A 14,089-nucleotide genomic window follows, 5' to 3' on the forward strand; every position below is an offset into this window, starting at 1 on the left:
CTAACAGACAATAAAAGCAATTAGAAATCAGCCTCTAAATGAATATTAACCATTAATACTTCTAATGGCAAACAGATTTACAGAAAAAAAACTGATATTAAAAAATATTTTCAAGTTCAGAATTTAAAATTCATCCATTTCCTGCTGCTTATCCAGCTCTGGGTCACTCCTCGCCGCCCGGGGCACCGAGGCCTTCCCAGGCAAGAGTGCTAACCTCCGCCATCAGGCCTGGCTCTCCCTGGGCCTCCTCCCTCTGAGCTCCTCCTCTAAGGGAGAGCCAGCCGCCCTCACAGGAAACTCTGCAGTCTCCTCCACCATGGTCAGGACTCAGAGGGTGAGATCACAGGCAAGGGCGGGGACGAAGATCGACAGCTTGGCTCTCAGCTCTCTGACCACCGAGCGCGCCGGTCCGTCTGCCTGGCTGTGTGTAACACATAGGTGGCACTGTTACCTGCAGTCTGTGCGTCCTCTCCTCATCAGTCTTGAGGTCCAGCAGCTCGTCGATGTTCACCTCCTCGGGCATGTCCTCTTCCTGAGGAGCACACACACCTCAGTATCAGAGCTTCATGTCTGCACTTCCTGTCTGAGACTGCTGTTACCTGCCATTAAAGTGCTCACATGAACCCTCTGGAAATAACTTCATGTCCCAGAATGAGTTTCTGAACACCTGTCTGTTGGAGGCGTGGCACATCCTGGACAGGTCACCATTCACACTTATGGGCAATTTACAATTACCGTCTGTGGGAGGAAGCCAGGGAGAACCCACGCAGACACGGGAAGAACATGTTCCACAGAAAGGGCCATCCAGGTGGTGGAATCAAACTCAGGACCTTCTTTCCGTGCTGCCCGATTTAAATCCATGTTTTCTGATTCGTTTCTCTCTGGTTTTATTCTATTTTATGCTATTAGTTGTTTTTATCTCCTTATAGAAGACTTATTCTGCTCAGCCTGTGTCTGCACAACAGCTTTGGCTGATTCACACTCATCCTCTCAAACACAATAAAAATGACCCTTGCCATTCGCGACATCTTTCTTCTAATTGGCTGTTCTAAAACCACTGGGTGGAGCCTCTCTGTCAAATCCAACATTAAACATCAGTACAGCAATCACACACACACACACACACCCTGCCCCCTCCACACTGAGGAGGACAATGAAGTCAACAAGAGCTCACGTGTGTGTGTGTGTGTGTGTGTGTGTTTTGGTTTCTGACCATCAGCAGAGATCACTTTAACCAACCAGAAACTAACTGCAGCTCCCTGACAAATACTACAAATACCAGTACAAGTACTTCTGACAGGAGAACCTGAGCACTCACGGCCTGAATCATGGTGGTTGTGTAAGAAATTCCCTTTTCCTGTTTCCTCCCATCCTCCCGTCACCATCATCCACCACACCCAGTAACAGAGTACTCTTACTCGAGTACTGAGATTGAGCTGGACTTACACTTCCAACTCAGAGGGGTCCGCACAGTATCAAATGCAGTACTCAGCAGTATCAAATGCAGTATTATCTGCAGTACTCAGGAGTACCAAATGCAGTATTATATGCAGTACTCAGGAGTATCATATGCAGTATTATATGTAGTACTCAGCAGTATCATATGCAGTACTCTCAGTATCATATGCAGTATCATATGCAGTACTCTCAGTATCATATGCAGTATTATATGCCGTACTCAGCAGTATCATATGCAGTATCATATGCAGTACTCTCAGTATCATATGCAGTATCATATGCAGTACTCTCAGTATCAAATGCAATATTATATGCAGTACTCAGCAGTATTATATGCAGTACTCAGGAGTATCATGTGCAGTATTATATCCAGTACTCAGCAGTATCATATGCAGTATCATATGCAGTACTCTCAGTATCAAATGCAATATTATATGCAGTACTCAGCAGTATTATATGCAGTACTCAGGAGTATCATGTGCAGTATTATATCCAGTACTCAGGAGTATCATGTGCAGTATCATGTGCAGTACTCAGCAGTATCATGTGCAGTATTATATGCAGTACTCAGCAGTATCATATGCAGTATTATATGTAGTACTCAGCAGTATCATATGCAGTACTCTCAGTATCATATGCAGTATCATATGCAGTACTCTCAGTATCAAATGCAATATTATATGCAGTACTCAGCAGTATTATATGCAGTACTCAGGAGTATCATGTGCAGTATTATATCCAGTACTCAGCAGTATCATATGTAGTACTCTCAGTATCAAATGCAATATTATATGCACTACTCAGCAGTATTATATGCAGTACTCAGGAGTATCATGTGCAGTATTATATGCAGTATTATATGTAGTACTCAGCAGTATCATATGCAGTACTCTCAGTATCATATGCAGTATCATATGCAGTACTCTCAGTATCAAATGCAATATTATATGCAGTACTCAGCAGTATTATATGTAGTACTCAGCAGTATCATATGCAGTACTCTCAGTATCATATGCAGTATCATATGCAGTACTCTCAGTATCAAATGCAATATTATATGCAGTACTCAGCAGTATTATATGCAGTACTCAGGAGTATAATGTGCAGTATTATATCCAGTACTCAGCAGTATCATATGCAGTACTCTCAGTATCAAATGCAATATTATATGCAGTACTCAGCAGTATTATCTGCAGTACTCAGGAGTACCAAATGCAGTATTATATGCAGTACTCAGGAGTATCATGTGCAGTATTATATGCAGTACTCAGCAGTATCATATGCAGTATTATATGTAGTACTCAGCAGTATCATATGCAGTACTCTCAGTATCATATGCAGTATCATATGCAGTACTCTCAGTATCATATGCAGTATTATATGCCGTACTCAGCAGTATCATATGCAGTATTATATGTAGTACTCAGCAGTATCATATGCAGTATTATATGTAGTACTCAGCAGTATCATATGCAGTACTCTCAGTATCATATGCAGTATCATATGCAGTACTCTCAGTATCAAATGCAATATTATATGCAGTACTCAGGAGTATAATGTGCAGTATTATATCCAGTACTCAGCAGTATCATATGCAGTATCATATGCAGTACTCTCAGTATCAAATGCAATATTATATGCAGTACTCAGCAGTATTATATGCAGTACTCAGGAGTATAATGTGCAGTATTATATCCAGTACTCAGCAGTATCATATGCAGTACTCTCAGTATCAAATGCAATATTATATGCAGTACTCAGCAGTATTATCTGCAGTACTCAGGAGTACCAAATGCAGTATTATATGCAGTACTCAGGAGTATCATGTGCAGTATTATATGCAGTACTCAGCAGTATCATATGCAGTATTATATGTAGTACTCAGCAGTATCATATGCAGTACTCTCAGTATCATATGCAGTATCATATGTGTAGCTGTTGCTGTTCTGTGAGTCTATCGTGCAAGTGGTGTGATATGCCCATGTAGGAAGGACGGCACTGCAACGCTGGACTTGCCCTTACTTTGGGCTCCCTCTTTATTCTGGCAACTGGTACAAAGAAAACAGTCGTCATTAACAGTGTGCAAAGCAACTGCAACATTCAGTTCACCAGCTTGGGAGTATTTTCCTTTCTTTTCTTTCCAATCATAACACTTAACAAATGATTAAGATACAACACAACATCAACAAAATCTTTCTTTAAAAGTTCTAGCTGAAACCAAACCTGTGATCGTATAGTAGCAATATTATTTATTTATTTTTCTCCTTTTTCCTAACCAACAACAACAATAACATATAAAACAGCTTTTCTATTATAAAACAATCATCATTGTTCATCATGTTTTTTTCCTATACAACAGCATCAATTAAAACTTACACTTAACAGCGCCTACCTGGTACAAAGAAAACAGTCGTCATTAACAGTGTGCAAAGCAACTGCAACATTCAGTTCTGTTAAAAAGAATTAGAGCAATTACAATCACACAGAGAAACATTAGAGCTGAGTGCAAGTCAAAAAGCACCCGACTAGCTAACGAGTATTAGCTTAGCTTAGCATGCTAACTAAAAATGCTACTCGTGAATAAAGTTACTACCCATGCATCAAAATGCCCGTAACCTTCAGGATACATGCTAGTACTGCTTACAATCAAAATACATGTTGACAATTACCACTATAAGAATGTTTTAATTAATACACATACACAATTAACAACAGTATCGCTCACAAGCACCTACCACCAGCTTGGGAGTATTTTCCTTTGCTGAGGCATGCGCTGTGCAGCGATTTGGAACCTTAACAGTTGCAGTTGCGGTATTTGTCCACCAGGTGGCTCCAACTAGTCACAAAGCACATCAATTTTGAGGAAATTCATTAAGCTATTTTCTAACTCTGTTACATCCACCCCCGCAGAATTTCGCTCAAAATTATAGATGCACAACCCACAGCATCCACCAAAATCAACAAAACAAAAGAAAGACCCAAAAGAAAACAGACCCGACATGGTTATAGATATACCAACTCAAGAAGTATCCCCAAAAGGATGAAGCAGAGTGAGCGGCGCCAACTCACTACCAGCTCCTGGATGCAGGATGCCGTCTACACCCCACACAAACCATGCCCCACAGAAAAAGAAATGTCTCCGCAACGGGACCGAATTTCAAACATGGTGGTGCAATGGCAAACCAGAATGGAACAAAGAATACCCCAAACTGGAAACCACAATGTAGAAGAAAAACCTTACTGAAAAGCCTGACGTATTGACTTGGAGACTTTGCCAATTATCTCACTTGCATCATTGACGACCTCTTGAGTGGACATTACATGGAGCAACCGATTGACTGGTTTGACAATGCGTCCAAAACGAGATCCGACTTGTTGTACATCACCAGGACCAGATTGGTTGGAAGGCGCGAGTTGTCTGTTCCCTCCCTGAGTGATGGTCGAGGGGGCCGATAAGCAGTCTTGTTCAGAGGTCACTGAACCGGCCTGATGGTGCAAATCACTCACACTCTCAGGCACAGCAGCCATGCTCAAAACACGACTAGAGGGCTCAGCGTCCTCACAGCTGTCCGAACATGCAGCCGACAAATTGTCAACCCATTGCTGAGTTCTATTCACAGAATCCCCACTTTCTGAGAAAGACAGCAATCCCGTCACATTCATGACATCGCCAGATCCAGCTTCAGAAGAGGACTGAAAGGTGCGATCTGCGTGACTGTCCACGTCCACAGGTAAGAAGTTAACAAGCATCAACAGGTTACGGTGCACAACCCTCTCCTGTCCAGTCATAGGATTCTTGATCACATATGTGTGAGTAGCAGGGTTCACACCAACGACAGTGTATATGGTGGACTCCCACCTGTCAGCTGTTTTTCGCTTCCCTCTCTCACGTCTGTTGGAAACCAGGACTCTATCACCCGTAGCGATTACGTTCCCCCTCACACGTCGGTTATAGAGCTCAGCCTGACGTCTCTGTTCTTTGTCAACATGTCCTTGAGCAATAGCCATTGCCTCTTGAAGATCCTTTGTCAGGGACACCACGTAGCTATCATAGCAACTGATTTCAGGATCTTTCAGTATGTTTTTGAACAGCACATCAACTGGAAGACGGGGGACCCTACCAAACATGAGATAGAAAGGAGCATAACCTGTTGTCTCGTGCACAGTACAGTTATACATGAATGTCAGGGTCTGGAGGCGCCGGGGCCAGTCGTGTTTTGCATCAGGAGGGAGGGCACGAATCATGTTGCCCAGTGTCCTGTTGAAACGTTCCACACTACCGTTGCCCATTGGATGGTACGGTGTCGTCCGAGACTTCTTCACACCAGCAACCCTGAGCAATTCAGCAACCAGCTGACTTTCAAATGATGCCCCCTGGTCAGAATGGATCCTCTCTGGGAATCCATAAATGCAGAAATACTTGTCCCAGAGTTGCTTCGCAACCTGCTTAGCAGACTGATCTCGGCAAGGGAAGGCCTGGGCCATCCTAGTAAAATGGTCCGTCACTACCAGCACATCAACAGGTTTCTTGTTAGAATCCTCCGCAGTCCAAAAATCAATGCACACAATTTCCAAAGGTGCAGATGTTTTGATACTCTCCAGGGGTGCCCTCCCCTCAGGATCAGCTGCCTTACCAACGACACACCGCTGGCATTGTCGCACATAATCCTTCACATCTCTATCAATGTGCGGCCAAAAGAATCTCTGGCGGGCCAGACACAAGCTCCTAAACTGCCCCTGGTGACCAGCATTGTCATGTGTGCCCCGGAGGACCTCGGGTTTAAGGGCATCAGGGACAACAAATTGGTATCTCTTCTTCTTGGAGACCTGATCCCTAGATACTCTGTAAAGGACACCATTACACATCGTCAGTTTGTCCCAGTGTTTAAGGTACCTAATGACCATGGCACACTCACCGGATTTCTCCCTCCTGGAAGGTCGGCGGCCTCGTTCCACAAAGTACAACACTCTCGAGAGGACAGGATCACTCATCTGCCCCACACGAAGCTCACCCTCAGAGAACACTGGTTGAGCATCTGTTTCAGGGAGAAGTAGCTGTGGAAGCTGTTGGAGGATGTCAATAGCACGCGTTCTGGCACCCGGCTCCCAAAGAGTATGTGTCTCAAAGATGGCAGAGACCTCTTCTTTAGTCAAGGACTGGTTCTTAGCATGCACCGACACATTAGGCTCCTCCTCGACCTGGCCGTCGAAAAGATGTCGACTGGAGTTCGACTGTCGAAATGCCTCCTGTACTGAGCCAACAGAGATGGGAAGAGCTTCTCCAACTAGGTCGCTATAAGGGCAGCAAAGCAACCTCTCTCCAACAACCAACTTTACAAATGGTCGACGGCTTAGTGCATCTGCGACAATGTTCTTAGAACCAGGGACATATTTGATATCAAACTCGTAAGATGCCAGCTTCGCCACCCACCGCTGCTCACAGGCGTCCAGACGAGGTTTAGTCATAATGTGTGTAAGCGGATTATTATCAGTCCACACCGTGAAGGCATGTCCCTTGAGCCAGTGGCTAAACTTGTCACACACAGACCATTTCAACGCAAGGAATTCAAGGCGATGAGCAGGGTACTTCCGCTGGGCACGGGAAAGGGATTTACTGGCAAATGCAACTGGTCTAGCCACAAAATCACCTTCCTGAACTTGTGAAAGAACTGCTCCCAGCCCATCCAAGGAGGCGTCGGTGGACAAGACAAAAGGGCGAGCAAAGTCAGGATGGGCCAAAACCACTGAGGACACCAAAGCAGCCTTCAGATCCTCAAATGACTGTTGATGATCATGTGTCCAGTCAGTAGGTGTCAGCTTCCGAGATTGCATAGCACGGCCCACACGTGCCCGCCCCTTGCGCTTCTGCTTCTGGCCAGACAGAAGGTCAAAGAGAGGCCTTGCCAAGGCAGAGTAGTTGGGCACAAAGTGCTGGTAATAGTTTACCATGCCCAGAAATGATCTGACACGGGACTGTGACGGGGTGATCCCATCAGGCTCCATTAGGTCCGCAATGGTCATATTGCTGACAGCCTCGACCTTAGCAGGATCTGTGGACACACCAGACTCATTAATGATGTGCCCGAGGAATTTCACCGACCTCCTGAGAAGCCAGCACTTCTTTGGGGCCAATTTCAGGTTGTGTTGGCGAAGTCGGCTGAAAACCATTTCCAACCTCTCCAAAGCCAACTCCTCAGATGGTGCAAAGACCAACAGATCATCAAGGTAGCACAGCAGGCTGAGGAAATTTTGATCGCCAAAAATGCAGGTCATCATTCTCATGAAGCTGGCTGGGCTGTTGCACAAACCCTGAGGGAGGCGGTTATACTCGTACAAACCCATGGGTGTTGTGAATGCAGAGTATTTGCGATCCTCCTCATGTAGCGGCATGTTATAGAAGCCAGAAGTTAAGTCCATCGTGCTAAAAAACGCATTGCCACCAAGGGCTGCCAAGCAATCAGCTTGATGTGGCAGGGGATGAGCGTCCTTTAGCGTCCGCCTGTTGAGCCATCGAAAATCGGTGCACACTCGCAAGTCACCATTTCTCTTCCACACAAGGACAAGAGGTGAGGCAAACTCGCTGGTAGACTTCCTGATTATGTCTCTCTCCTCCATCTCGTTAAGAACCTGGCGGAGCTTGTGGTATTCGGCAGGAGGCACACGCCTGTACGGGAGACGAAATGGTCTGTCATCTGTCAGTCGAATCCTGTGCACAAAGGCCTTAGCCTCACCACAGTCCAGATGATGGCGAGAAAAGACATCTTGATAATTGACCACAAGGTCAGTCAACTTTTCTTGCCAGTCCGACGACACATCACAGGACTTTAGGTCCAGGTCACCCAGGCCAACACGGTCCAGCCTCTCCTGTACAGTACCAATATCCACTGTGGGTACAGATGTCCCAGTGGGCTCTGTACGAGTAGACTGTTGACTGAGCTCTGGAACCTCCATATCCTCCAATGCAAGGCAGGTGTAGACATCAGCAAGCTTGGCATTCCTCCGCAGAATAACAGGGTTGTCTGTGACGTTGAGGAGCTTGAGTGGGACCCACCTGTCTCCCCAGAGAGGAGTCACCACTCTAGCGACCATGATGCCCCTGGGTGCAGAGCGAGAGGTGGTTGGCTCAGTAACCACAGTAGAGCCGGGAGATATCTTAACATCTTTAGGAAGTTTCCCCCATACAAGAAACTCACTGTTACCTGGCAGGGTGACAGCCCTGTTGCACCTGACTGTGCCCACTTTGTCTGGTACCTCAGTACCAGACCAGCGTTCCAGGCCAGCAAGCAGAGAGAGGAACTGTTCAAGTTCCTGATGACCTGAACCCGACGTCGAAACTGCCTCCCAGTAGCTTGCATCTTTCTTGAACTGACGGATTAAATGTCTGATGACATTTGAGCCAACAATTAAGTCATCTCGTTGATTCTCAACAACAAATGTTGGAACCAAGATATGGCACCCATACACTTCCATGTCGAGCTCCACCACTGATTTAGGCTTCACTCGTACACCACCACAGCCAACAAAAACAACAGTGGGTGCCCCCTGATTGCTCAAATCAATAGCACCAGCAGCAGCAAGCCTCTGCAGTGCTACTTCACTCAAGGAACAGGCCATAGAACCACTATCCAACATAGCACCAAGGGATGCCTTGCCTCCGATTGTAACAGGAGTGTAGAACAGGCTGTCACTGCTGCTGATTCTCTGTGTGTCCTGAAAAATAACTCTCTCAGACTTGTCTAAGTCCTTTACATTGTCATACAGCTCTGCTGCATCATGTGTGTGGGAGTGTCCTTCATGACCTGTACAGCCTCCCTCAAAGCACAGGCCGTCTAGTTTCCCTGGGCATTGTCACCCGTAGAGGCCCCACTGGCACACGAGCGACGTGTGTGACCGGGCTGAAAGCATGTGAAACAGAGTCGGGCGAGGCGGCAATGGGACTGTGTAGTGTGGTCCTCCTTATTACAGACCTGACAGCTCCTGCCATTGAACGAAGGTGCCCGGTTCTGTACTCGTCTGCCACCCTGCCGTGAGGGGGAATGTCCATCCCCAGCCTTCACTTTATTCAACAGCTCCCTGAGCATTGACATCATCTCGCCAAGCACAGCATTATCACTGGGCTGCTGACTGTGGGGGAACTGCTGCTCAGGAGCAGGGAGAGCAGACTGCTTCTGGTAATGCAGGGGAATAGTCTGACATCTATTCTGAGATGAGGTTGTCGGGTTCCGTTCCCCATCCTGTGACAATAGAGGAGGAACTGTGGGACAGCTTGGAGCGAGAAACGTCTGCTGCGTCTGGGACAAGAGAGGAGAGGGTGAGACAGAGGGACCTACCCCAGGAGACGGGGGTGAGGTAGGAAGCGAGTCAACACCAGAAGACTTCCTGTCATCGTTATTCAAGAGCTCAACACGCGTGTCATCACGAATTAGCGCTGCTGCATGGGCCTCAACCACGCGCACTCTCACAGAAGACACCCTCTCGCGCCGATACTCATCTATCCTCTCCTGAATCTCCTTGCACGTCCACTCATGTATCTGCTTGTACTTAAACACAGATGCAAGCTCAGGATCTGGGCAGTGTTTCACAAACATTTTAGCGATCTCACCACCAATGTCCTCCATTCGCCTGCCCTGATGCTTCAAACCTTCCTCAGCCATATCAGCAGCCTTGTTGAGGCGTATCCAGTAATCAACAGGATTCTCCCTGTGAGAAGGCAGAGTCGAGTAGAAGTCCTGCAGGGGTAGGCAAGAGGAAGTGTTGCTGAAGTACCTTATCAGCATGTTGAATATGACATCAGGGGCGCAGGAAGTAATAAGTGCAGGATCGCTTCTCAAGCCTATCTTAACTACATCCCTGGCCTTCCCCATTAGCCTCCCCATCACCTCCTCTGTCTGCAATGACACATCAAGACTCTGCTTTCTGATGTATGATTTCATCAGCTCAACCCATTCAGTCACTGTGTACTTGTCTGTACCATCACCCCTGAAAATGACAGGCTCCCTGTCGGATTTTACAATAACGCTGAATTGAGTGTTCTCACTCGGCGTATTCGTATTGCCACCCGAATGGGAAGTCTGGTTATGTGAGTGAGCATCATTTCGGTCAACATCACCAACAGCTCCACTAGACATAAGTCTGGCCGCAATAGATTCACCTATCTGTGAACCAAGTTGAAAGATCATGTCACTAAACTGGTTTAATGTGTCATTCCCATCACTGGGAGTGGAGTGACGTGCTTCGCCCCGCAAAAATTGCCCCACGGGAGACTCATCTGGATCTATACCCGACCCAAAGGCTCCAACCCTCCCAGGCAACACAGGTGAAGCTCCCTCATCCCTCCCAACTGACCCATGTGACAGTAAATGAGCACGTGCTGCACCTCTACCCCGCCCAACAGAGGAGCGAACATTGTCACATATATCACTCAGCTGGAATTTGCTTGCCATATTAGCATATAAACAGAGAAAAGGAAAGGCAAGAAAAAACAAAAACAAAACACAGACAATAACAAATATTCAGAGTCGCAGGTGTCAGCACAAGCAGTCCGGAGAGAGTCCCATCAAACCAAAGAACAAACAGTCCAGTACCTCAACGTGATTCACAGTCCAAGACGGGCAAAGGATGAATCTTTAAGCTCAATACACTGCAACCTGGGTTGGAGATCTGCATCAAGTTGATCTCAAATCGCAGAGTCACGGCACCAATGTAGCTGTTGCTGTTCTGTGAGTCTATCGTGCAAGTGGTGTGATATGCCCATGTAGGAAGGACGGCACTGCAACGCTGGACTTGCCCTTACTTTGGGCTCCCTCTTTATTCTGGCAACTGGTACAAAGAAAACAGTCGTCATTAACAGTGTGCAAAGCAACTGCAACATTCAGTTCACCAGCTTGGGAGTATTTTCCTTTCTTTTCTTTCCAATCATAACACTTAACAAATGATTAAGATACAACACAACATCAACAAAATCTTTCTTTAAAAGTTCTAGCTGAAACCAAACCTGTGATCGTATAGTAGCAATATTATTTATTTATTTTTCTCCTTTTTCCTAACCAACAACAACAATAACATATAAAACAGCTTTTCTATTATAAAACAATCATCATTGTTCATCATGTTTTTTTCCTATACAACAGCATCAATTAAAACTTACACTTAACAGCGCCTACCTGGTACAAAGAAAACAGTCGTCATTAACAGTGTGCAAAGCAACTGCAACATTCAGTTCTGTTAAAAAGAATTAGAGCAATTACAATCACACAGAGAAACATTAGAGCTGAGTGCAAGTCAAAAAGCACCCGACTAGCTAACGAGTATTAGCTTAGCTTAGCATGCTAACTAAAAATGCTACTCGTGAATAAAGTTACTACCCATGCATCAAAATGCCCGTAACCTTCAGGATACATGCTAGTACTGCTTACAATCAAAATACATGTTGACAATTACCACTATAAGAATGTTTTAATTAATACACATACACAATTAACAACAGTATCGCTCACAAGCACCTACCACCAGCTTGGGAGTATTTTCCTTTGCTGAGGCATGCGCTGTGCAGCGATTTGGAACCTTAACAGTTGCAGTTGCGGTATTTGTCCACCAGGTGGCTCCAACTAGTCACAAAGCACATCAATTTTGAGGAAATTCATTAAGCTATTTTCTAACTCTGTTACATCTGCAGTACTCTCAGTATCATATGCAGTATTATATGCCGTACTCAGCAGTATCATATGCAGTATTATATGTAGTACTCAGCAGTATCATATGCAGTATTATATGTAGTACTCAGCAGTATCATATGCAGTACTCTCAGTATCATATGCAGTATCATATGCAGTACTCTCAGTATCAAATGCAATATTATATGCAGTACTCAGGAGTATAATGTGCAGTATTATATCCAGTACTCAGCAGTATCATATGCAGTATCATATGCAGTACTCTCAGTATCAAATGCAATATTATATGCAGTACTCAGCAGTATTATATGCAGTACTCAGGAGTATCATGTGCAGTATTATATCCAGTACTCAGCAGTATCATATGCAGTACTCTCAGTATCAAATGCAATATTATATGCACTACTCAGCAGTATTATATGCAGTACTCAGGAGTATCAAATGCAGTATTATATGTAGTACTCAGCAGTATCATATGCAGTACTCTCAGTATCATATGCAGTATCATATGCAGTACTCTCAGTATCAAATGCAATATTATATGCAATACTCAGCAGTATTATCTGCAGTACTCAGGAGTACCAAATGCAGTATTATATGCAGTACTCAGGAGTATCATGTGCAGTATTATATGCAGTACTCAGCAGTATCATATGCAGTATCATATGCAGTACTCTCAGTATCATATGCAGTATCATATGCAGTACTCTCAGTATCATATGCCGTACTCAGCAGTATCATATGCAGTATTATATGTAGTACTCAGCAGTATCATATGCCGTACTCAGCAGTATCATATGCAGTACTCTCAGTATCATATGCAGTATCATATGCAGTACTCTCAGTATCATATGCCGTACTCAGCAGTATCATATGCAGTATTATATGTAGTACTCAGCAGTATCATATGCCGTACTCAGCAGTATCATATGCAATATTATATGCAGTACTCAGCAGTATTATATGCAGTACTCAGGAGTATAATGTGCAGTATTATATCCAGTACTCAGCAGTATCATATGCAGTATCATATGCAGTACTCAGCAGTATCATGTGCAGTATTATATGCAGTACTCAGGAGTATCATGTGCAATATTATATGCAGTACTCTCAGTATCAAATGCAGTATTATATGCAGTAGTCAGCAGTATCATGTCCAGTATTATATGTAATACTCAGGAGTATCATATGCAGTATCATATGTAGCACTCAGCAGTATCATATGCAGTATCATATGCAGTACTCTCAGTATCAAATGCAGTATTATATGTAGTATTCAGAATAGAATAGAACAGAATGCCTTTATTGTCACTATACAGTTGTACAATGAGATACAGAGCATCTCCTACTCGGTGCAAACATGCTGGGGGGGGGTACAGTTCTGCAGCGCTATATACATATGGACAGTATTAACAGAGGGAAAAAGATATATATATATAAAATGTACAAATATACAAGCCGGTTTTTAAAAAAAGTAATATATAATGAATAGTGTTGTGTATATACAGTTGGGTTATTGCACATAGAATTGGTATTGCACAGTGGTGGTTCATAGAGGAAGTGGGAAGGAAAAAAAATTGGGGGGGGGGGCTGTGTTATCGGTGCATGTGTGAGTTCAGGGTGGTTATGGCTTTGGGGAAGAAACTGTTTTTGAGTCTGTGGGTTTTTGTGCTGATGCACCTGCAGCGCTTCCCTGAGGGAGGCAGGCTGAACATGTTGAAACCAGGGTGGGAGCTGTCCTTGGTGATGTTTGCTGCTCTGCTGAGGCAGCGGGAGGAATAAATGTCCATCAGTGAGGGGAGAGGGCAGCCGATGATCTTCTGTGCTGTCTTGACCACACTCTGAAGCCTCACTCTATCCGCCTTGGTGCAGCTGCCGTACCATACCGTGATGCAGCAGGTTAGCAGGCTCTCAATGGACGAGCGGTAGAAGGTCAGCAGCAGGTTGGAGTTCAGCTT

The sequence above is a fragment of the Oreochromis niloticus genome, linkage group LG14 (assembly GCF_001858045.2).
Source record: "Oreochromis niloticus isolate F11D_XX linkage group LG14, O_niloticus_UMD_NMBU, whole genome shotgun sequence".
Taxonomy (NCBI): Eukaryota; Metazoa; Chordata; class Actinopteri; order Cichliformes; family Cichlidae; genus Oreochromis; species Oreochromis niloticus.